General features: G+C 39.5%; 1 protein-coding gene across 1 annotated transcript in view; it reads right to left on the reverse strand.

Moving 5' to 3' along the window:
- Positions 1-25,332, reverse strand: part of LOC146331027 (uncharacterized) — a 48,342-nt gene that overhangs the window by 17,569 nt on the left and 5,441 nt on the right. The window lies entirely within an intron of this gene.

The following is a 25,332-nucleotide window of genomic DNA, read 5'->3' on the forward strand; positions in this document are numbered from 1 at the left end:
AAGTTTTAAATGCATGAAAAGTTGCAAAGATGTAATCACATATCAAGTGTTTCCCTTCCTTTTAGCAATGAAAAACAGCATGGTTTTACTGCAACTTCTAAATGTTTATACTACACAAGCAACCTCATTTCTCCCCACAACAAGCCCACCGTTATCAGTTTTACCATATATATATATATATATATATATATATATATATATATATATATATATATATATATATATATATATATATATATATATATATATATATATATATATATATATATAGAGAGAGAGAGAGAGAGAGAGAGAGAGAGAGAGAGAGAGAGAGAGAGAGGACAACATGATGTAGAACATAGGTAGGACGGGGATTTTGCATGAACGGTGCCAAAACACTCATCTGGACGGAGACTTGGTTTTAAAACACTGTTTTTTTTTAAAATACCTGTGTATGTGTGGACTAGGTTTCAAATAGTTTAGCAGATGATCTCTGGGAGGCAGAGCATTTATGATATAATATTTGATGGAGGTAAAATTATTGTGGCAAGGCTTGTAATATTACAACATCATTTATTTACCTTTTTAAGTGACCAATTGATGCGTGCAGCTCGATTAATACACTTTCAGCACTGGCAGCTCCAACTTACGATGTAAGTTAACAGCTCCTCGTAAGAGCACCCACTAAGGGACAGTTTGGGAAACACTCATAGGAAAAGAAGTTCCTTTGCTAACGTATACCTTAGAGACCTTCGTAGAGCGCTAAGATACATTGAAACTGGGAAATGTGGCCCTGGTGTCAGGTGTGTTGGAGCAGAGAAACATCTAAAACATGCAGGACAGTGGGCCCTGAGGACCAGGATTGGGAAACACTGATGTAAAAAAGTTTTTTATTAAGAAATGTGTCAAATTAGGTTAAATCAAAACGGGGTAACTTAACCTATTAAATTAAACACCCACACAAAAGACAAGTGTCCATGCTAGCCACAGAGGCTAACAAAAACACCACAGAGTGCCTTTGCTAGCTAGCGGGACTAGCAAAGCACATGGGGCGCCCAAACGAGTGCCCTTGCCAACCATGGAGGTAAACAAGGCACAGGAAATGAAGACAAGTGACTTCACCTGCTGGGCTCGAGGCGACTTATAGGCTTAACTTCAGTGGTCGAAACCCTGAATAGCCTGCCCCCATCTGAGAAATTCATCCCCGCCTAGGATAAACTCCGAACATAAAAAAGGCAAAATAACAAAAGAGTGCCTGATGGAAAAGCTAACGGGCAGCTTAGCTGGACACTCACCTGACTAGCTGGGGAAGTTTTACACAAAAAATACACAAAGGCTAGACAATGTTTGACATCAAAGCATTAACACTTACCATGACAGTAAACAGACAGCATTAACACAAAGAAAACTTGCCTACACAGTAACAGTTTCCTGTTCCTTTTTCAGTATCCCGGACGACCCCCAAAATGTGTTACATACCCTTACAAGAGACAGTAACACGACAACCAGGAATTTGATGGAGTCAGAGTAGAAGTGGCAAAACTTAGAGGGTTTATTTACACCATGTTTTTAGTATTTACAGACACAAGGTTTTCAAAAATGTGGGGGAGATGGGACAAGGTGGTTGTGCCAAACAAAAGAAAGAAATATAACAACTAGGTCTAACTCTTCTCTACCTCCAAAAACAAACAAATAAAAGACCTAACTACCTAGTCTAACAAAATGGCTTCATCAAAAGAACAGGGATGGCACCAACCAATAAATCTACTGTGTTCTAACAAACAACAACTACGTGTGAAAATGTACAGGGTACCCCAAACTTACCTAATGTCCTCAGTCTCCCACCACATACCTTGTTACAAACACAAAGGCCAGTCTACTCAACAAGGCCACAGGCAGCAGCAGGCAGGCTCAGTGCAGCAGAGAGACTTGACCTTCTCAGGCTGGTCCTTCTTATTGACTGCTCTAACTCCTAATTGGACAGCTCCCAAGTTTAGGGGACCAATGAGGAGCCTGTCCATGTCTTTACAGGTGAATCCTCATGAAGCAATTATCACCTGGAGACAAAAGAGAGAAAGGGGTTGGGGGGATGGGGAAGGGCAGACAAGAGGGATAAACAAGAAACAACTCTTATCCTGAGTGGCACGTAACAGTTAACATGGAATATATCAAAAGAAAGAACTGATCTTCTAGTTTCAGACACGAAAATGTTTTGTTCTAGCTTCATTAATTCTTTTTATATATATATATACACTTTAATATTGGTTGGTCGCATCAAAAAATCCACTTGTCTGACAAGTACTTGAGAAAACATTGTTTTTGTGAAAGACTTCTAAGCAGAATATCAACTTCACTTTTCTTATTAATCAGGTCATATTACGTGTGTGGCATCATTGTCACCAATATAGCTAAAGTTAGCTGTGTGTGTTCTCTTTACAGTGTAGATCAGGGTGTCCCATCATTTGGCTGTATGTAGAGTCAAAGATTGTATCACTGGCTTTTATAATAGAGGAAATCCTGGCAGCTGATTGGGCTTGATATTATTAGCTGATCTAAATGTTAAAAATACTCCACAATCATCTTCATTCCTGATTTTTCCAGAAAAAAATAATAAACATTTTTATTCTCACCCACTGCTGAAACCATATATATATGTTAATATATATTATTTTTACCCATTACACACTTTTGTTGTTTGTCTCTGTTGTCCTTGCAGACAAAAATCAATATTCCCGTGGCTTCTAGAGGGCTTTGTCACTTGACCATAACATGTGATGTTTTGCGGCATTTGCTGTCGTTTTTCTTGGGAGGACGGTGTTCTGGTGAAGTGAGGTCACAGGTCCAGTCAGCACCACAGAACTGAGAAGAGACAAAACAGACCTCCAGCCAAGGACAACAGATTCTACAGACATGTTAGAAGAAGAAGAAATAGGGTTGTTTGGTTATTGGTTTCCAGAAATTACCCATTTAAAGATTGTGTGAAGCAATAATAAATGTGTTTTTCATACCATAGAAACATTTTTATTAATCATTCAGCCAAATTTGAAAGATTAAAAATAATTTTGAATGTAAAATTACGTCTTAAAGTCATGACAAACTGAGCAGTTTTCTCTGCTCTGAAACACTGGGGGTGTGTCTGCTCCACTTTCTTAGTGTCAAACACCACTATGACCTGAAAATGACCTGAAACATAGACACTCCAGATGTGTTTGAGCCACCAGAGCCAGAGGACACTGACAGGATGTTTTTTTTTTTCTACTTCTGTGTTGGGTTGTTGGAACTGAAGTGAACTGAAGTGAAGTGCTGGGCTGATTTGGACTGAGAGTCACTGAAGGTACGTTAGTGACCATTGGGGAGGCAGTGTTGTTCATGTGTTGGTTCATGGGACTTATATAGTGTTGGGGGACCATGGCTCTGTTGCGTCATGGAGCCATGTTTCAGGTTCACCCAAAAAATCCTGAACACAGAAATCGTCTAACTCCACAATTCAGTCTTTGCACATGTTTCAGCAACTTTCTAGGCCTTTTAAAACAATTTTTGTGGTGAGAACAATCTCAAATAATAACAGACGTATTTTTAGTCTGCTGTGGAGTCTTTCTCCCATTGTTGTCGTACTGCTTGGTCAACCTTGAATTTAAACCCACACTCCAGTGAGTATTAAATCTGCATTTTAGAATGAAATTCTTCTCCTCAATGCTACTCTGTATTTCCCTGCTTCTCCTTCAGTTTGTTGAATTTTTTTCCCTTTTCTTAAAACCAAACCAACAAGATTAAGAAAAGAATGAGATTCATCCAGAGAAGGGGGGTAATCCTTTTATGTTAGAGGGATGTCTCTTCTACACTGGTTTTAAATTCAGTGGTTAGAAGTGGAGGCTGTTCAGTCCCTGCTGTGTGTGGGCCTGCTGCACCCCCCCCCCCCCCGCACCAGTTCAACTCCTGGTCTCTGTATGTTATTCCTCTCCACAGTTCACCTGTTTGTACATATTGCTCCACACTTACTGTACAGTGTGTTGATGAAGATGTAGCTGAGGTGAGTGAGGTGGAAATGTGAATTACCTCAGAACTGAATGTTAAGTGTAAACCACTTCATCTCTCTGTCACCACGCAGCTCCACCTCCGCCCCGCACTTAACCTCTGCAGCCGCCACGGCGAGACGCTATGCATCATGGGACGCCTTAACACCTTATTTTGGGCAGCCCTCTCTCATCCATCATCTTCAGCTCATCCTCTCCTCATCCATCTCTTTCTCAACACCTCTTTCTCCGTCACCGTCTAACCATTACTGTGACCACCGTCCTGTCCCTCATCATGTCGTCCTCGCAGGGGAAAAAAATCTGAGGTCTCCCTTCTGTTGGCGGCAGCGTTGTCCTGTCCATTGTCCATCTGTTCCCTCCCTCTGTCTGCTTTTTCTACATTTACATATTTTTCCTGTTGATGTTTCCTACATGTATTAACATGCAAATTGGGGGAGGGGGCTATTTTTTGTTCAAAACAATTGGACACTTCACTAAACCCTGAGTTATAGCCACGCGCCCTGCATCCAATATCACACTGCAAAAATAACCCTACTAGAAAGAAGCCAAATATTCTGAAATCAAATAAAATAGTCTTGTTTTAAGCAATTTAAAAAAGACAGTTTTGCATGGCTAGAAGTTTTAATACTTGCTTATAAATCAAGGAACTTTAAAACCATAATGGGCCTTAAAACTAGAAAAAAGGCCCAAACTTTCACTATTTTAAGAAATTCTTACTTTGGTCTCTTCACAAAAAAAAACAAAACAAAACAAAACAAAAAAAACTTACAATAAGACACATTTTCTTCAAAATGCATGATAAAAACAAGTGACCTTGTCTTAAATTAAGGCAGCAGAAGCATTCTTCTTCTTTTATATAAGCAGTGAGGGAGAAACTGGCTGCTTTGCAGAAAAATATTGACAACAGTGAGTGAATCATTCAGTGAATGTGTGAGCAACAGATAGAGATCAGAGAAACTCTGACTCAGACTGAAACTTGGTGCTGTATAGTTGCGGGACATACAGTTTTCTGGAAGTAATAACATCTTTCATATCTGATAATGATGATGCTGCAGGATCTGACTGCATCACTGAACCAAACGCATCGCTGCACTGTGACTAATTTTGTATTCAGATCTGAAAATGTCCTCAGAAACTACTACGAGCTCTGCTATCTTTCATGATTTTTTCAAATGGTTCATGTTAATGTGTTAATGAGCCATGGAGGTTGTGTTTAGTACGGCCATTTGTACTTTGCTGTATGTGTGTTGTGTAGACCAGATCATGGTTCTTTTAATAATGTGAAGCAGCAGCTTCTGTTCTGATGCACTCACACCCACTAAAGTTTGAATTAATCATTTTTCATTCATTGTTAATTGGGGTCATTTCATAAGATTCTCAAACTGAGAAGAAGTGAAAATGGTATCTATCTTAAAATACAAAAAACAATCTTGTTCTTTTGCTGAGATATTATTGTAGCTTGTTATTGGTTAAACATAGCTCAGTGTTAGCTGTAATATCTTATTAAAGGTAGGTGTATTTTCTTAAAATGAGATTGCTTTTCTACTGCAAACCTTCCTTGACAAGGCTATTTTGCTTTTTAGAGAAAAAAAATAAGAACTTATTTCCCAGAAACAAGGCCTTTTTACCTTCTTGAAATTCCTTTTCTGCAGTGCAGCTACATTTGCTGCCAGACACTAATATACAGTGAAGAAGACAGCCATGACCCAATAACACAGATAGACAGGAAGCTGAGTGTGATGGAAAATGGGATATCTGTAGACATCATCAGTAGTCATTTATCACTAATAACTTAAAGGATCAGTGCATAGGATTTAGTTATATGTAGCAATGATCTTACACCTCGCCTCACTGTCCCCTTCCAAACATGTAGGAGAACCTACTGTGGCTGCCACATTTGCAAAAAAAACACAAAAGGACAAATGTAGAGCATTCTAGGCTACTGTGGAAACAAGCCAGTACAACACGGTGATTTCCAAAGAAGAGAAACCACACTGTTATCTCCTGTGTGTTCCAATTACAATACACATAATAAGATTTATTTACTTCCCAATAGAGAGTATGTCAAATATAGTTTGCCAAAAATACCAGGATGTCCCTCTACATGTGGCTGGATGTTGCAGTGTGTAAGCCAGCATACTTTTTCTGCCCCTTCTGACTCACAATCTTTTGTACTGGGTGTATGAGCAACAGGGTCAAAGTTCAAGGTGTGATGTTATGAGGAAGTGGTATGTCCCATTTAGTATGCACACTGCAGGCAGCAGTATCTGATTTGTAAGGGCAGCTGCAGCATGTACTAAAAGTAAAATAAAAAAAAAAAAAAAAAAGATTTGAAATGCAGTTTGTTTGCCAAGACCCTGCTATGCTGTAATTAGCTACTACTACTGTGCTGTGATTGGCTACTTGCAGCCTGGTGTTAGCTGTGAGCGTGTGCATTGTGTGTGTTATTTTTGTAAGCTCATATACATAATGTAACTTATGCAAGTTCATGTAGCCTACATAACATAACTTAGGTACAGTATGTCACTTATTTATGTTACATATGTTAAAAAGAAGCCAACATTGACTATTAGTTATGTTAAATACAACAGAAATGTCATATTCAAACTCTCGTTTGATCACAAACAGCAGCCAATCAGAAATGCCAAACAATGAACACAAAGCATTGTTCCAATAGAAAATAAGAGCAGTTTACTGAGGGAAAAGTCTGACACAACTGGAACAAAAGCAGAAGGATATATAGGCTATTCTATATTATAGGCTGTTTATCTGACCAGGAAAAATGTTTACACTTTGTGGTTTCCGGCAGTTTCTTCACTGTGTGTGCAGAGATGTTAGGTTCAGCCATAGTGAATAGTGAAAAAGGCAAGTTTCCTTCCATAGTCCCTGGCTTTACAGCCGCGTCCAAGTGATTGTGGTACTTGGACTGCATGTGGTGGACTTGGCTGAATCTTTCTCAACAAGATATGTTGTTGGGAAAACAAGAGGAATCAGTCTGGTCCTCCCCCAGGGAAGAAAAATCTAAGATTCACAAAGACAAAACCGTTTTAGAAAAAAATTATATCCAACAGTTGGCAGTTAGTACAGAGTTGTTTCTACAGAGACGAGACCCGTCTTGTCCAGTTGCATTGGTGTAAGTGGGTTTTCCGAATTATACACACCAGCACATTGCAAGTTTTTGCAAGTGCTTTTTAGTGTCCCCTGACAATCTGATGAAACACCCACCGATCTCTCCTCAGGAATCCCACAGCCTTTTAAGAATAAAATTAAAACGCTCTCAAGGTACCTAAAACAAAAACTTTCCAGACTCTCAAAGCCTTTATAACATCTAAATTATTATAAATACAATTACATATTCCTTTTCTACCCACAGAAATATTGTCACTTTATTTTAGCAGCTGTTCATATTAACTTTGGTGGTATGTTTTGATCAACAGAATACATAAAACATCATCAGAAAACATAACAGATCAACAGAGGACTTATTTAGCTCTGAATGACAACTATGGGAACTGATCATCTGAAACCTAAAAGTATTTTTGGTTTACGTCAGTGATTGACTTTTTTCCTTGTTGGGGAGATTTAATTAACTTCCCAAAATACTCAAACAGCTGGTTTATGTTAGGAAGCAGTTTATTATTATTTATTATATAGTCATGTTTGTGTCCATGTTAGGTCATGTTTAGGTGACTTTAAGTCCATTATTTGCTCTCTTCTCATCTCATCCAATCTCTCGCATTGCCTTTGTTGTTTTTAACACTCATAAGTAGATAAATTATTCTCAGCAGCGACAAGCTCCATGGTCAGCAGGAGCTGCTATGTTGGATAAAGACGTTCCTCTGGTTATTCATAGAATATTTTGCTTGTATGCCAGAACAACACATTGAGCATAAACATATCTGTGCCAGCTTGTAGGTTGTGCGTCATCTACAGGATTTAACTTTTTTGTTTTTTATGTTTTTGAACTATCTAGTGTCCAAATAACTGTCACACCAGGTGACTAACATGCCTTGACTTGAATTCATTTCCTGTTTAATCAGGTTTTTTTTTTCAGTTTTCATTTAATTACAGTTTCAGTTTCTTAAACCTCATGAAATGTTTTCTTTTTGAAATAGAAATACATTCTCAGCTCTTTCACCAATCACCCAATTAATTACAGATGATGAATTATTATTCATCAGTGAAAGAGTCTGTAATGATTCTGGTCCAGAGCACAGCTTGAACTTGTCTGAGTCTGCAGCAACATGAGAAACAGCAAACAGCCGCATCATTACCAGAGGGAGCAGCAGTATTCACCAAAACGTACTGTGACAAAAATCAATGTGGGACAATGTCCCGCTGTAGACGGAAATGGAGCTAATTTGATGCTGCTGTCATCGTAGCGTGACGCCTCACCCTGCATTATCCCCCGCCTGCCCGCCCGCCCTCTGGTTCTCTCCCGGGGGTTACACAGTGACTCTGTAATGAGCTGCATGTATACACAGTGGCCAGATGCCAGCGGAGAGCCATTAGCTCATATCACTGAGAGGAACGCCCCCCCACACACATCACCCAGACCCACTCCCCCGCACTGCCTCCTCCTTCCCATTGTCTCTGCAGGCTGACGGACCAGTGTGTGTGTTAACTGATCCAGAGTTAGCTTCAGAGTTTTATTTTCTCCTGATACTTTAAATTGTAATTAAAATCAATAATAATATTAAAAGCAGAAGAAAATATAATCTATCTAAGCTAAAACAAATGAGTCAGAGTCTATGAGACGTGAAGTGGCCTCAGAGGACCTTCAGGGGCCCTGGAGGCGATAACTGGGGTCTGATAAATAAGTAAACAAATGATAAATAATTAAGTTTTATTATACTTCAATTGAGTAGAAATGATCCCAGCTGGAGAATAATGTAATCAGTGGGGTTCACTCTCATCACTCCCATTTTCATACACACACTGTACATATTTATACACTCTGTTCAGTTCAATCACAAAGGTGTCTGTTCTCTAATGTACAGTCATAAGGGACTTTGTGAGGTTAAAATGTGTATTTTAATTTTCTTTCCAAAACCATAAGAAATAATAATGGGGCTAGTAAGTGTAATATACAACAGGAGCTTTTTCAGCATAACAAATGAAGTTTGTTACATGTTTTGATGAGTTATACATTATTTTAAGAAGTTTGTCAAAATTTAAATGAAGGAAACTGTCTCAGTAATATTTCGATATTGAGCAAACATTGCCTTTACTTATCAGCAGAAAAGAATTAAGGTAGAGCAACTTGAGTATGTAGTGAGCAAATTTAAAAAGCTAAGGAAAAGGATTTGAATTTGCCTGGACTTGTTTTGCTGCCACAAGAGAAATGAGGGAGAAAAGGAGGAGTTTGATTTGAATATCTACTTTTTGAATACTTTGCTTTGTTTTATTTGCAATAGGTAATGACTTGCATCGGCACAGTGCAAGAAATAGTTGTTATACAACACTAAAATTTAAAGTGTAGCTTGTGACACCTGTTAAAGTCAGTAGACTCTGCTGGCTTTCGTAGAACATACAGTCTTCTTTTATGTTCTGTTTTACAGTGGCAGCTAAATGACTAAACCTGTATCAAAGGAAGGTTACTACACATGTTTTGGGTTTTAAATTGTTGCATGTTGATGTTTAAGCTCTAGAGTTTTTTTTTTTTGTGTTTTTTTTTGTGGTTAAAATTGGTTAATTGAGCCACAGCTGAAGAATATTCTAGAAGAGAATTCTAAAAAACATGTCTTTAACGCAGGGAAATTTAAGGCTGCTGGGATTTTTTTATCTAAAATTATTACACAGCATTGTCAAATGCTCGATTCTGATTGGTCAATCACAGCATTCTAAGGTCTGTTATTTCTGTATAGTAGACCGTTGCTATGGACACCGCACTGACTCTGGTGGATCACGTCCTGTCATATCACTCCACAGAAAGACGTCTACACCCTGCGGCAAGAAACCGTTAGTTTTCTGTTGTTCCATCAGAAAAAAAAAAGGAATATTTTTTCAGTATCATTTTTAATATATCTGCAGAGAATGACACTTTGGATTCATGGTTCATGGCTGATTGGTCCCCAGCAAAGAAAAGAAGAGGAGAGGAAAATAGCACAGAGGTGAAAAGACACAAGGTGCTGGACGACAAGGAAATTGACAAAACTGAAGAAGAGAGACACAAAGTAAATACTGAACGGAACATGGGATGGGTCATGACTGTGAAATGTTCAGTTTATAAATCAATAAAATCATATTTAAATCAACATTTCATGTCAAACTTTTGATTTCTTCAGTAAGTAGCCGTGTCGTAAGCAGGATAATGTAAAGCGAGCGGGTCACTATAGAGAAATACACCCCGACAGGGTGATGCAGGACCCCGACACGAAGGAATTTAGTGAAATCAACTAATATTTTCTTATTAACTTAACAACTAAATACACGTTTTATTTATTCAGGTTATTTAAACTTAACATTTCTAGTACATTTGTTCAGAACAGTTCAGAAACATGAGGTCTTCTATTCAATCAATTCAAGTCAAGTTTCCAAAAATACAAAAAAAAAAACAAAAAAAAAAAAAAAACAGGTCATATTAGCAGATCTCCCAGCATGCATTGTGTGAGTTACAACTCTCCTGAGACCCTGTTTTTTTTAATAGTTTGAAGAAGACAAGTGATTGAAACTTGCTGGTGTCTCTAATACATTTAAAATAAGTCATGGCTGCTTGTTTTTACAATAATGAAAACACTGTGAACCATTATGAAGAATACAGTCTCTACCCCTGTACACTTCATATTAAATAAATTCACTGAGAGCAGTTTCACATATCGTCTTTGTGCCAGTGATGGAACAAAGTGTCTCCAACAGAAGCAGCTGCAGCTGGAAGTTCTTTTGTTTAAAATGAAGAACTGGCTTTTTACACTGAGAAAATGTTGAGCAGCCTGGGCACTGTCTTTTTTTATTTCTTTTTTATTTCTATTAAACTTTAAGCATTTTATGCATGACAATCTAAACTATTTAGTTGACATTATGGCTGAACAATATGCAAAAGAAAAAAAAGTGCAATTATTTTGATAAACATTGTGATTGCACCACCATGTCTCTACAGTAGCCCAGAATGGACAAACCAAACACTGTCCCTAGAAACATATTTTTTTGCAAATTTCGTGGTCACCGTAGGTTTTCCTATATGCTTGACACAAGATGTTTGCAATCTGAAAACTTAACACAAGATGCCACAATTTTTATTGTCAACTGATCAAATGAATATTTCCCAAATATTACCCAGAGCTCCACATGTCCACAGCTGAAAATAATCCTCATTAAATGCAATATTTCCTCCTATTTGAATAATGTTTGCTAAAAAAAACTACTGTAACCAGATGGTTTTTGTAAATTACTGAGACTTTTTCAAATGTGAAATTATACATTTGTGTTTTTCAAGATTTACTTCTTCACTAGGGTCTAATGGGCTTGGAGCTGAGAACCGCAGACAGGGCGGAGAAGTAAGACAGCAGTGAGAGACAGACTGATTCATTGTTGGGTTTGGCTATTTTATGGAAGTTTTTGAGAAGACAATGTAACCAGACTTCTCACTTTAAACATGTGAGCTATCCCTGACCACCCACCATTCCTTTCAGCCCCTCCCTCTCCACCTCCAACACCACTTTCCACTCCCTCCCCTCCCGCCCTCTCCTCCACCTCTGTGTGCCGCATGGCTAGCAGCGCCTCGCTGAGCAGACACCCAGCCCAAACACTGGGTCCCAGCTGGGGATTTCTCCATGTACTGGCTGTCTAGCTGGGACAGGATGGAGGGGCTGCAGGAGAGCGGGCGCAGCAGGGGGGTCGAGGTTAAAACAAGCACATCTTTTATTAATTGGGGGGAGCCTTTAAGTGATCTTTATTAATCATTCACGGAGTACGTTTCTTCACAGCCGCTGTCACTTTGGGTTTGGGCTGAACGTTGGGGAGGGCAGGGGGGCAAATTAATTAAGGTTCAGGCTTTGTTTAGAGTTCAGTTTCTCCATTGTTACCACAAAAATCTACAAACCTGCTGTATTTGTGGGGCATAAATCAAACCGTTCTGATTATCATTTGAATACACAAATGATAATAGCATAGTTGTTGACACATAGTGGAGCAGACATACAGCTTATTGACCGCCTTGACTCATAGGAAATGTAGAATAGCGGGGGTAAGAGCACTAGGGCTGCATGCCAAACTTGGTACTTATAAGGTTACCAATTGAATTACAACTTTCAGTACCCGCAAGTGCATCCAAGAGAGTAACTGCGACTCACTCAGAGTGAGTTGGAACAATGGCGAGCCTAAAGTGGTTGAGGTACTGCACCGCAGCTGTCCACTGCTTCTAATACTAGGGTGGATTAAATGCAAAGAATGAATCTGCATCCACTGCATTGACACCGGAATGAGGCAGCATAATCTAGTTCAGTAGGTACCAGTCATATAGAAACTAGTCTGACTGACCGGATGCACACCGCGGGTATAGGTTCTGCCATTGGCTGCGGCATCCACTGTATTGATTTTCAAAGTCCCCAGGCAACAAAAACAACCTCTGAGCTGCAACACGGCACGCTGAAAACTGCAAATTAGCACCTGGGATGCTAACAGTACGAATGTAAACAAGCTAACTGCTGTTTCCTTTTCTTTTGCAGTGATGTAGTCATTTTAATACCAGAACATGCCTTCCAATGTGTTCCATTGTTCCGCCAAAACAAGTTCCCCCCTATTTTGCAGTAACACTGTCACTGCATCCTGGGCATAGTATCGCCCAAGATGTTTGTGATTGGTGTCTAGAAATGCAAACAAGGCAGGGTGTTTTTCCCCTATATGGGAATGTGTATGTGTGGAGCCAGACCTCTATCCAGCACTGAGCTCTGGAGGTCTGGCTATGCAAGACTATATATGTGAGACTGGTGTGAGACCAGTGTGAGACTGGTATATATGTGAGATAGGAACTAGTGCCGTGTTTGCACTGAGCTTCTGTACCCAACCCTCTTAGGGAGGGGTTAAAATGTACTTATTCAAGGTTAGGAGACCTTCATTGTCAAGTCTGATTGTCTGCTTTATATTGTAAACAGTTGATCATTTCTTTCTATGTATTCAGTTACTTTCAAGCCACATTTATTCAGCGTACTTTGATCTAGCAGTGGCAACTGTCTTTGACAAACTCAGAGCAGCCTCCATTTATTTGTCTCTTTGAACAGAATAAATATTTGACATTACAGTCACTCTGCGGGGGACTGATGGCAAAATTCGGTACCTGAGAGCACATCTGAGTGAGAGCATAGGACTGTAGAGAGAAAGAGAGTAAATGCGACTCACCCCTTTCACAGGCTCACAGTGAGTTGAGCTACATTCATTTGAATTTATAACCAACACCATCTTTTTCTGACCTTATCCAAGCACTTTCATTTCCCTAGTAAAAGCGTGCAAAATGTTGTTCATGCTTCAGTGCTTTAGGAGAACAAATGAAGTATGTCACCAGTGAGCATGAACATTTTGCATTGACAGAGTTTAGTACATATAATACACTTGATATAAGTTTTCCTTGTTATTTTACAAAAACATGTAGTATGCTAAGTTAATTCTCCAGTCATTAACCCAGACCAAGGCCCTGGCTTAGAACTGGAGTTGGTCCCCAGGCACTGCCCAGTGTCTTCCCATTGCTCCTACTCTACAGTGTTAGTGAAGCTGACCTTAAATAAAAATGTGTCCCCCACTAAAGCAAAATTTAAAAACATAAATCTGTTTTATGATGTGACAACTCAGTGTTTTTTTTTGGTTACTTTTAGGCACAGAAATAACTTCAGCTAGGATGAGGGCTTAAGGTTGGTTATCATTTGGGATTTTTCAGTACAGGTGCTAAAATGATACTAGGTATTGGTGCCTAAATGTTGCCTGAACTGCTACTTTTTACAAAGAAGCACAAAATGATGGTAGATGACATTAAAGAAAGGATTTTTCATCACTGGGGACAATCTGAACTTTAATTTGAACAACACATATAACAGCTATATATATATATATATATATATATATATATATATATACATATATAATACATTTTATTTAGTGGCGCCTTTCATGACACTCAAGGTCACCTCAGAAATAACAACAGCATAGATCACGCATAAAACTCATACATATATAATTTATTGTGTAAACTTGAAATACAGCCACACTTAAGATGGTTTAGCTTGGCATTTTAACTGTGTTTACTGCTGTAGCTTCTAGGCTAACATCACCTGCTGCTGGAGCCACGTAGAGAAACTGTTCTGGTAATGGTAACAAGTGGTTTGGTGATGTATCTGTATCAGCCTCACCAGAGGGCAACTAGTTAAGTGGACAGCTGAAGTGTGTGGCACCAGAATGAGGCAGAGTAATCTGGGTTGTGATTCGGTCCAGTAGACACTGGACTTGTGTACTTATTTAAGGTTTTGTCCTTACAATGCAAAGACAATCAACATTGACAATGAAACAGTTAATTAATAACATTTTATATGTATTCAGATACCTACAAGCCCAACTTATTCAGTATTCTCTGATGCAGCAGTGGCAAACTTTCTCTGGCAAACTCAGAACAGGCTCCATTTATTTTTCCCTTTGAACAGAATAAATGTTTGACATTTCAGTCACTCTATGGGGGACTGATGCCACAAAGACAAATGAAGTCCAAACAAACATGACTGCAGTGCTTTGAATGATTTAAACACACAAGCAAAACGAATGCAGACAGTGAATATGAGTTGCACAGTGTTTTATTCCTTACGTAAATAATGATGGCTTGCAGTGTTTACAGAGAGGCCTGAGCTAAATTGAATTTATTCTTTCAAATTACAAATAAATGGCTTTTAGTATATGAAGCAAGTACGAGCAAAGACGGAAATGAGCGACATCACTGGTCAGTTCATTCTGTTGTAAGTAAAAGAATCTTGTTTGTCCACTTTCCCCAGGGAGGGATCCTGCGCAGGGGTCAAGAGGCTAACAGGATTAGCTGCTAGTCAGGAGCTGTCATTCTGCAAATGAGTGGATGGATTCAGACATACCTGACAGTAGACGGGTGATTGATTATGGCACTAAGTATTGGTTTGCCTCTTTAATTCCTAATGAAGATGGCCTATATTGACTTCTCAGATCCAGAGGGGGCTTTCATGTTGACTTTAAAAGAACAAGGACACACAGGTCCATGTGTCCTATTTCAGGAGCAGCACTTTTTAAAGTCTCTGTGTCAACACTAAATAAGTCATGTTGGATCAACAGGCTCAAAGAAATGTTAGTCTGGCCACTTTTTGCCTGAATTCAGACAAAAAAAAATCTTTTAAAATAGTTTTCAGCAAACTCAACTATATTCTTGTACATCTATGATCATTTTCAAGTTGTTTTATTGTGATAATATTGGACACTTAAGTAACTTAATTCCCCATCTTGGGACTCGAACATCTGGATTTGGGACTTGATTGAGACTTGGTGCAAAGACTTGACAATATCTACTTATGAATGAAATCAGTCACATTTGATCCAAATGTCTCTCACCAGGACTTGAAATATGGCAAAACCAGACTTCCTCTGCTTCTACTTCATCATTCCTGGATGATTACTGCCCCAAGCCCTGTCTCACTGACACTGGACAGGGGATTGAAGGGCTTTCAGGTTGGTGGAGACCGAGATGTTACACACAACCTCAGTCTTGTCTGGATCAAAATGAACTCTAGTGGCAGACACAATATGCTGTTCCCAGCACTGTGGGAAATGATGATGTCATCAAGTCATACAAAACAGACACCTTTTTAATTCTTCTAGTGCTCTCTCCATGGGCCATTGGAAAGTTGTAGGAGCATTGTTCAGTATAAGTTTAAATTGGAACAGACTCAGAGGGCAGATGAAGGCTGTGATTTCTCACACCTCAGGGTCCATTTTCACCTGTCAGTACACACTATCTAAGTTCAAAGAAGAGAAAACAGTGGCACCTCAGAAACTATCTAGTATCTCCTGGACTATGGGAATGGGGAAGGCATCCATGACTGTGTTTTCATTCACATTCCTGAAATCTACACAGAACCTTGGTTTGCTATCTTTCCTGAGAATCAGAACAACTGTAGAAGCCTGAGCAGAGCAAGTGGATTCAATAACATCAACCATTATTGTGTCATCAGTGACGTACTTCATCACTTTCAGCTTAGGAGAGTAGACACAATAGTTTCTGCCAAATGGGAAGTGGATTGGTTCCATTTTGGTTGTAAAAACAGCACTGTTGTTGACTAAAAGGACTGGAATTTCCGGTGTGCAGAAGGCAATTGAGGAATCTCATCTGGAGGAACAAAGTCTGAATCTTCCAAAGTGGTCCATGTATAAGCAATGAAGCCCATCTGAGAGAACTATTTTTTTCCTTATTTTTCTGGAACCGGTATGTTTCTCCTGCAACATCAATCAGTTTAAAGTGAAAAAAAAACAAATTCTGATCCCAGCAGAGCAGGAAATGCAAGGGTTTTGGAGTCCAGCACTTCTACAGCCACCAACCAAGTTTTATTCTATACACTCTGTTTCACTTCCACCCAACAGAGGGTCTTCCTGGGTTCCCTGTCAGGAGAGCAGAACAGACAGACAGAACAGACTTAGACATTGAAAACCAACTGGTTGCTTTTGCAACTAGTTGCAACCTAATACAGAGGATTAAATGCATAGACTGAATCTCACTGTCTGTATGTGTATGTATCAATATTTTTTTTGTCAAATGTGTGTTTTTTATTGTCTTAGTAGCCACTTTGCCTCTGTTAATGTGTCCTTTCATGTCAAATCTGAAGTTTTGTCTACAACTTGAGTAACACTTTACAGTATGGATCACAAAAACACGGGTAGTTACTAAGAGACCGGTCAGGAATGACCTGTTAATTAAAGCTACAGCAGGCAGAAAGCCTAAAAAAGTTTGTTGTTGAGTCTCATCTCCAGGATGTGAGTTAGATTTCATTTTTGCCATCCTGAGCCGCTCCTACCTCCTACCCTTCAAGTGTGGATGCAACAGTTTACCATGGTGAGTGTGTATCTGTGTATCAGTACTGACAGTACCCTCCTCATCTCTTACTCTCATGAAGTGACTTTCAAATATGTTTCTCCTCAAGTCAACATGGACAGAAAGACTATTTATCTTACTGTAAACAGTGCGGTCAGCTCCTCCACAATCACTGCTGCACACAGGTTTATAAGCAAATGTGAAGATGAATCCACCTTTTTAATCTCAAAAGTTTAAAAAACAAACACTGAGCTCTCGTCTGACCAGTCTGTGGGTCCACGATTTCTTCATGGATTGCTGCCGAAGAGGGATTGAGAAGCAGGAGTGAAAATACATCTGCTTATTAATCCCAAAAGTTTGACACATACTTTCCTGCCAATAAAGGAGTGACTCCGGTGTTTCTTCCTCCAGAAGCTCCAACCTGTCACTGATTCTCTCATCCAGAGCTCCCCTGCTCCGAATAGCTGTCTGTCGGCTCTGTGTGTCAGCTCTGCCCGGTCCTCTCAGCTCTTGGCAGAAGCCCTGCAATAGATGTGAATGAACACAGCTGAAGGTGAAACCAAAAGTAACCGGGTAAGATGACAAACTCCTGGACTGAGCATGTTGCTCATTAGTTAGGCTTTTAAGACTCTCTTTCTGATAATCCTGTTTTATGACAACTTATTCTGCAAGAGTTTCCACGAGCGATTTAGGGTTTGCAATGTGCTGCAAGGTTTTATGAAGTTATTTCTCAATGATACCAAAACAATGTGCCACCTCAAGTAAAGCTATACATAAAACCACAAAACATTAAAAACAAACAGCCCCAGGGTGTATGTTTGACTCCCCACGCTAGATCTTACTGTCAGGTTAGCAGCTCTAACTCTTGCTAGGTTTAACACTTATGAAAAAACACCAGGTCTCAGTGCTGATTCATATCTGAGCTCCATTTCTTCAACAGCTTTTCCACAGGGAGCTATACAGTCAAACAGGATCTTGTGATAACAATGACATATTCATTACCAACTGTCATCACTTTTTTAAGCTGTTCAGACTGAGTTCAAAGAAATGTCTTCCTTTAAAGAGAAGAGAACAATCCAGCGCCACCCAGCCTCCAATATCATCCCCTTGATGAGTCTTTCCCTTTCATCACATCTCAGAGCTCCCATCGTAGATGACTTCTACTCCTCCTCTCCCCTCTCCTCTGCTCCACAGAGGATGTGTTGCCTCTGCCCTGTCTTTCTTTCTTTCATCCCCCCCAGAGCTCAGGATGTGAAGCTCTCAGAAGCTGTGGCTCATTTGAGAACTGATATACTGTACTCCCATCCGGAGTCACAGAGCGAGGAAGTGAAGTCAGCCAGTGTGGATAAAGTTGGAGTGCGTGTGAATTAAAGACTTCCTCTGTTCAAGCACGCTGTATAATACTAATGTGTATCTAGACTAGAGAACAATTTAATTCTTCTTCTCAAAGTAGAACATGAAACCATATTTAGAGCCTCATTTCAGTTGCTTGGTAATGATTGGCAGTGCAGTGTGATCTGACACACACATGCTGCAAACACATCCATATGCAGTAATGCATCCATGTTTTAGGTTGAACCAAAAACACGAAAGCCACACAAAATGTGTAGACACCTGAACAGAGCCCTGACATTCAATGGTTGAGCATACCATTCCAACACAATGGGTATTAAAAGGATGGTTTGACATTTTAGGAATTACAGTTATTCACGTTCTTGTTAAGAGTTAGAGGAGAGGATCGATTCCACCCTCCAGTCTGCACAGTGAAAATATTAAGCTACAGCCAGCAGCTGGTTAGGTTAGCTTAGCACAAAGACGATTGCTACCCCTGGTCCCCCCATGGTCAAAAAAACATTGCAAAAGTGCCCTCTTGGATGTTCCTATGATAGACAAAACATGATAAAGTGCCCTCCAGAGTGTACTTCCAGTGGACAAAACACGATAAAGTGCCCTCTAGAGTGTCCATCTAGTGGATAAAACTTAAAGTTCCATAGCAGTCCCTCTAGAGTGGCCCAGTGCTCAAGACAACATGATAAAGTGACCACTAGGATACAATTTCATCGCAACTTTCAGAGCACAGCTGGTGCCCTTCTTATTTTTTTTTCGCCCCTGCTCTTCAGAGAACCTGAGTCCGCCACTGCTTGGCTTTGTCCAAAGGAAAAGAACTGTCTTTTTGTTGTTGTTGTTGTTTTTAACTTTTCTCTAATTTAGCTTCTCCAACCTGTCTTCTTAAAAATTAAAAACAAAGCACAAAATCACAATAGCTGCAACCAATTATTGACAAATTTCAGGAATTATTTAAGGGCATGGTTTAATTGTAGGGGGTGGGGCAAACTCACACAGTTGAAATAGGAATTCTGCTGAGACCAGTGATGCTTCCTGCAAGAGTCTACAACAAATGGTTCATGAGTTTGGCCATGGTACATGAATCTTTTCAAAAACACCATGTCTCCTTTTTTGCCGCTCGGTGTGACCATTTCCACCATTTCAGTTCCACTAAAGCTTGTGTGAGACTGTGAATCCATTCAGATGTAATGCATGTTTTGGGGATAGGCCACTCCCATTGTCACACCCCCTTTTAGCCAATTGGCATGAACAGAAACACACACCCTCACACACACACACACACACACACACACACACACACACACACACACAAGCCCCATGGCAAATTTCAGCCTCTTTGGGTGAAAACTGTGGCTGGCAAAGGGTGAGGAATTTTTGTGGATTTCTTGTAGCTGGAACGCCCTACAGAGCTGCTGGTCGGTGCTAAAACCTGAAGAAATGAACTATTTCATTTTTGCAAGGTGGAAACATACACACTTTCTTTACTCAAGGAGAAGTACAGATACCTGTATAAAAAAAGACTATAAGTATTCGACTTCTTTACTCAAGTAAAGTTAACAAGTTCAGGTTGTGAAATGTACTCTGTTACTCTCTTACAAAAGTAAAAAGTAGTCGTTTTGGGCCTGATACGCCTTTTACATTGTTTTTGTCTTCTGCATCTTTTTCATTTTGTTACGTCGTTTATGTTATGTTTTGTGTTGTTACTATTTTTGTCTTAAACTTATTTTTTTGTCTCAATAATGCCCCTCAAATGGATTAACACTAAAGTAACAAGCCTGTTTTGAAAACGTAAGGAGAAGAAAATACAGACATTTGTATTTAGTGACTTCCCACCGCTGACAATAATGATTTATGAATGTTCAGTTGTTCATTTGAATCTCTGTGAAGTGAACTTTGAGCTACTGCTTGTGAAGTGAACTTACACATCACTGAGCCTGGACCTCAGACAGACTCTGATCTGACTCCTTACAGGACTAATGGTGGGCAAAAAAAAAAAAATAAAAAATCTGAAATCAATCTTTATGTTAGAATGGAGCCACTGAAGTGGTGTAATGTGTGCTCACTGTCTTGTTTTTTATTAAAGCAGGGTTGTGCAGCAGTTGAAGTTGAGCTGCTGCAGGTTTTAAAGCAGTCCCGATGTGATAAAAGCATGAATGACCCTGAATTCTTGGTTTTCAGCTTCATAGATTAGTATCTCTGACACACTCCATCCATTTGATGTGCCCACTGTCAGATCAATGCCTCCACCCCTCAGATAATGGGGTCTAATGGGCCCCGTCCCCTGAGACCCCTCCACTGTGAGATGTGATGGGGGGGTTGCTCTGGGATGGAGTTGGGCTGTCTGCCATGTGTTAGCTTTGTGACAGAGACTCTGTCATAATTGAATCAGCATATTTGATTGACATGGCCACAGTGGCGTATTAATCAGAGTAAGGTTACACTGCAGAGCATCTGCACATGGACAGAGAGGGACTGAGGTCTCCATGTCTGTCACTCTGTAGAGGAAATCAATACGCACTCTAGTCAATGTCAATGCTCAGACAGGCTGTCTTCTGTCTTATATTAGGACATCACCACACAACTGAACTCTCTCATTAGACTTCTGTCTGAAAGGTCCAGAGTGTGAGATTTACAGGCAGAATAATACAGAATATATTTAAACATGATGTTCATCAGTATGTTTCCATTGGTGTAAAATCACCTGTAAATATATCTAGAGCCTCAGCTATTAAATTCTCTCATTTCCTTAGAGAATATTCTTTTTTCGGATTTGGCTCCATGGCTAGCTTATGGAGACTCAAGACTAGCCACCTTCAAAATTTCCAGGAAAAGCTGTAACTGTACACTCATTTTAGACGAAATATTATACATTTTTTATTACAATTGCAGAATGTAAGAATAACTTTAGACTAGGTTTGCAAATCGATCATTGGTAACATTAAGATCAGCTAATTGATTAATCATTGTCAGAAAAACATAAAGTTTGCTTATACCAAACAGCAACAAATGCATTTTTCCTCCTCTATCAAAACTTTACTTCCACAAATGTATATTCTCTGACAACATATTAAACACATATACTTGAGCACAGTCATAAAATAATCTTATACTTCAGATCTTTATTTGATAGTATATGGATTAAATTTTACTTGATCAACCAAATTCTTAACAACTGATTAAAGTTCCTCAATTATTTGTTATCATCCCTACTGGAGCTGCAGTTGCAAACCCCCGAGCTAGTTCATTCAGCTTGTCCACACTACACGCTGCAGCAGTATGTCTGTTACCTGCTGGTTTTCATTTCAGCTCCCATATTGACCAGTTAGAGCGTCCACACAGCCCGCTTGAGCAGCGCTACTCACGTGTGTGGCAGGTGCTGCTCTCACCACACTTCATCTAGAGATTTGGAGGCTCACCTATTTTTTCTGCATGATACGCACAGTTCTCGGTAAAAACACGTTAAAAATGATCCACTGACAGTCATGTGGACATTATATCAGCAACACAACAGCTCTCACTACAGTTGTAGTGAGAATCATTAAGTCATCGTCTACATCTGTGCAGTATATCACAGACATGAAAAAATCAGGTGCAAAGCAGTTTTTTTTTCTTTCGCTCTTTTCTTTTCTCCCTCTATCTATTCATCCCTCCCTCCCTTCCACTCTGAATGAGGGGGAAATCACTGATTGCGTTCAGAAAACAGCTATTTTCTTCTCTACAATTTCTTCTCTCTCTCGAACGCAGAAAGATAGATCTTTCATCAGCCACCTTGCAGCAGAAAGGCAGCCTGCGTAGACACCACAGCGTGTGTGAGCCGCAGGGTCATCTTCCATAGAGACCACCTTGTCCAAACACCATGTTTCTGCAGTAGCCCAGAACAGACAAAGTGACCACTGGCTCTAGATACAGTATATTTGGGAGTTTCATGGCCACTGTAGGGTCTCCTACATGTTCGGATGGGCAATCTGCAAGCTCACCACTAGATACAACTAAATCCTACACTGGTTCTTCAAAGTCCAAAAGGAGATTAAATAGATTTTTTTGTCTGCTACAGGATACATAACTGCTCTGTTAATCACTTTATGCAACTCTTGCATAAAACAGTAGCGTCAGTGCTCCACACTGTCCCAGACAGACAGCCTACAACCCACTTTAGCTTTCCAGACGAGACAGTCACACCCACCACCCCACCCCGTTCCCCCTCCGAGTCCACCAGTAGATAAAACTATCATGTAATCTCAACAATTCTGTGTAGCTTTGCTCAGGCGATGGTCTGCGTGTGATGATATACGTGTTCATGCATTTTCAATCAAGCTCCATAGCTACATTGTCAGATGACCTCATTTGCATCTCTCTCCTCAGCAAAGACTTTAATTTGTTGTCTTCCACATACACAAGCAGCCAAGTCAGAAATGAGTCCAGCAGTTTAACTGAATTGGTTGAAGTGGCGCAGACATATTAGACTGCAGAGTGGTTTGCTTCAGCAATAAGACAGAGGAATAGACACAGAAAGAAGAAAACACACTCTATTTGAAAAAGCAAACCACACAACTGTAATTTCCTCAAGTCTAGTTTTTCTTTGTGATCAAATCAATTTTGTTTTATTGCAGTTTGTCAGTCATTTCAGCCACTGTGCATTGTCTTCTCCACATCCAAAGGAGAACACCTGAGGAGGCAGGCAGGCAGGCAGGCAGGATTAGTCTGCTATTCATTAATAATTAAAATGCACAAAATGTTTTGGACCGCCTGATGTCTGGCTCCACTGGCAGCCTCCACTGTAGATCTCTCCAAATCCAAGAGAACAGAGACATGATCATCAGTCAGACGCTTTCCAAACACTAACTCCACTTAACCTGATTGTAAAGCAATGCCAAAAAGCTACTCGAGAGGATGGAAGGCAAAAAGTAAGAGCAAGAGTGAACTGCATTGTGATCTGGCCAACAGTAAAGTCTGAATTGGCAGAATATCTCTTTACTGTCAGGGCAAAGATAAGAAGCAGAGGAACTGAAATGACTTGGCAAGTGAAAAAAGGGATAAAATAAATCTGTGGCCAGTGTTGGATGAGTGACATTCAGACTGACATGTGCTTCTTTCTCAGCTCTGAATGATATGCTATTAAGTCTAACTGCATGACTAACTTCCTATATTGCCTCCACCTCAGCCTTGAAAACCTGCTCCTTTATTTTTATTTCATATAATCATTTCTTTTTTCCTGTTAAAAGTGTTTCTGGCAGTTTTCTCTCTGTTTGTCCTTGTCTCCTTTCTAATGCAGGGCCATGAAACTGTTACTGCCATCTGAGCAGCATTACACATATAATACACACAGCTTTAACACTAGAAGTGCCAGAATTCCATAACTAACAGCCATAAGCTTTATTTTGATCTTTGGCTTCCAGACTTTAGTATCTCTGATGATAAATACCAAAGATATTATTCTGTTAGTTTTTCTTTTTAAAAATGAAATAACACCAAAATGTTTATCAATATGCAACCATCATGTTGTAAACTGTAATGATTGCAAATATTCTTTGTTCAATTACTCAGAGCCAGAAACAGTTAAATGTATTTTAAAAGATTCCAAACATGTTATTTTAACATTAATAACAACAAATTTCCATCAAGAACCATCACAAAAAATAATCATAAACTGTGGGAAAAGGCTGTAATTGAGAACCAAAATACAGCCAGAAGAAGTTCTAAACATTTCTATTTGTAATAAGTAAGGTCGAATTTGGAGAACTTTAACATGCAAATTCAGTGAGTTATCAGTGCTGAAACAAAAAGTTTTACAACCATCCCTGGTCTCCCCTACTTGATTTTTAAGTCCATCTAATTAATTAATTATTTTTATTTTAATGTTGGGAAATTGTCGATAGAACTTCACAAGCGGTCTCGATTTCCAGAGACAGTAATAGTTGCTAAGCAACCAAGATGCATCTCCAACTGTGCAAAAAGTAACAGTGTAAGTGGCAGCTTCCATGTGGTCAGTATGACTGCCTGTGGCTGAAATAGGTTAAAATGATCACATTTTCTTTGCCTTTTGTGTAATATATATATAAAAAACAGACACTTTTAGGAAAAGTCATGTATCAGCAGTGTTGCATTTTTAATTCAACAAGTTATTGCACATATAAAGTTTCTATATTGCCTCCACATCGGCCTTGAATAGCTGTCCCTTTATTTTTTATTCATGTAGTCCTTTCTTTCTTTTCTTGTTAAAAGTGTTTCTGGCAGTTATTTCTGTGCTTGTCTTTGGCTCCTTTCTAATGCAGGGCCATGAAACTGATACTTTGATCTGAGAACTTTACATATAAAATACAGATGGCTTAACTTAAAAAAAATACAACTCAGCTAAAGACATTTTCACCAGTTCTCCATCTTTTTGATGTTCTAGGAAAAGAAACTTATGGGTATCAAACATGACAGCCCATTCATTCCATTACCTGCTCGTGATCATTGTATTCCCATAATCCTATGTCCTAAAAACTGTCTGTCTGCAAAAGTAGGAGGTGTCAATTCAAAAAAATTTCAAATGTGTGAAATTAAAGAATGAATGTGTATGGCGAAAGGGATTTCTAAACCAGAGGCTGTCACATGATGCCAAAATCACTGCACAAGCAAAATGTTGTTCTGGGAGACGTGATTAACACAAATTGCCACACATCCCCGACCCACTCTCACTCGTTTGCGTGGAGAGTCGGCCATATTGACTGTTAGCCGAAACCAGTCAGCTTGAAGGGTGAATTGGTTATAAGGTCCTCCGACTGGAAGTGTGCATCGATGCAGGCTCAAAAATCACGCTCCTCTCAGGTGCAGCTCTTCTGTTGTGTCCAGGATGGAGGAAACGCCATGAAAGTTAGTTCCGTGCGAGGTTGCGGTTATTTCCGCCCATCAGTAATCAGTTACTTTTCCTCAGACACTTCAGAATTTTTGTGCACACATGATGGAATG

This window comes from Lutjanus erythropterus, chromosome 2 (assembly GCF_056507025.1).
Source record: "Lutjanus erythropterus isolate fLutEry1 chromosome 2, fLutEry1.hap2, whole genome shotgun sequence".
Classification (NCBI taxonomy): Eukaryota; Metazoa; Chordata; class Actinopteri; order Lutjaniformes; family Lutjanidae; genus Lutjanus; species Lutjanus erythropterus.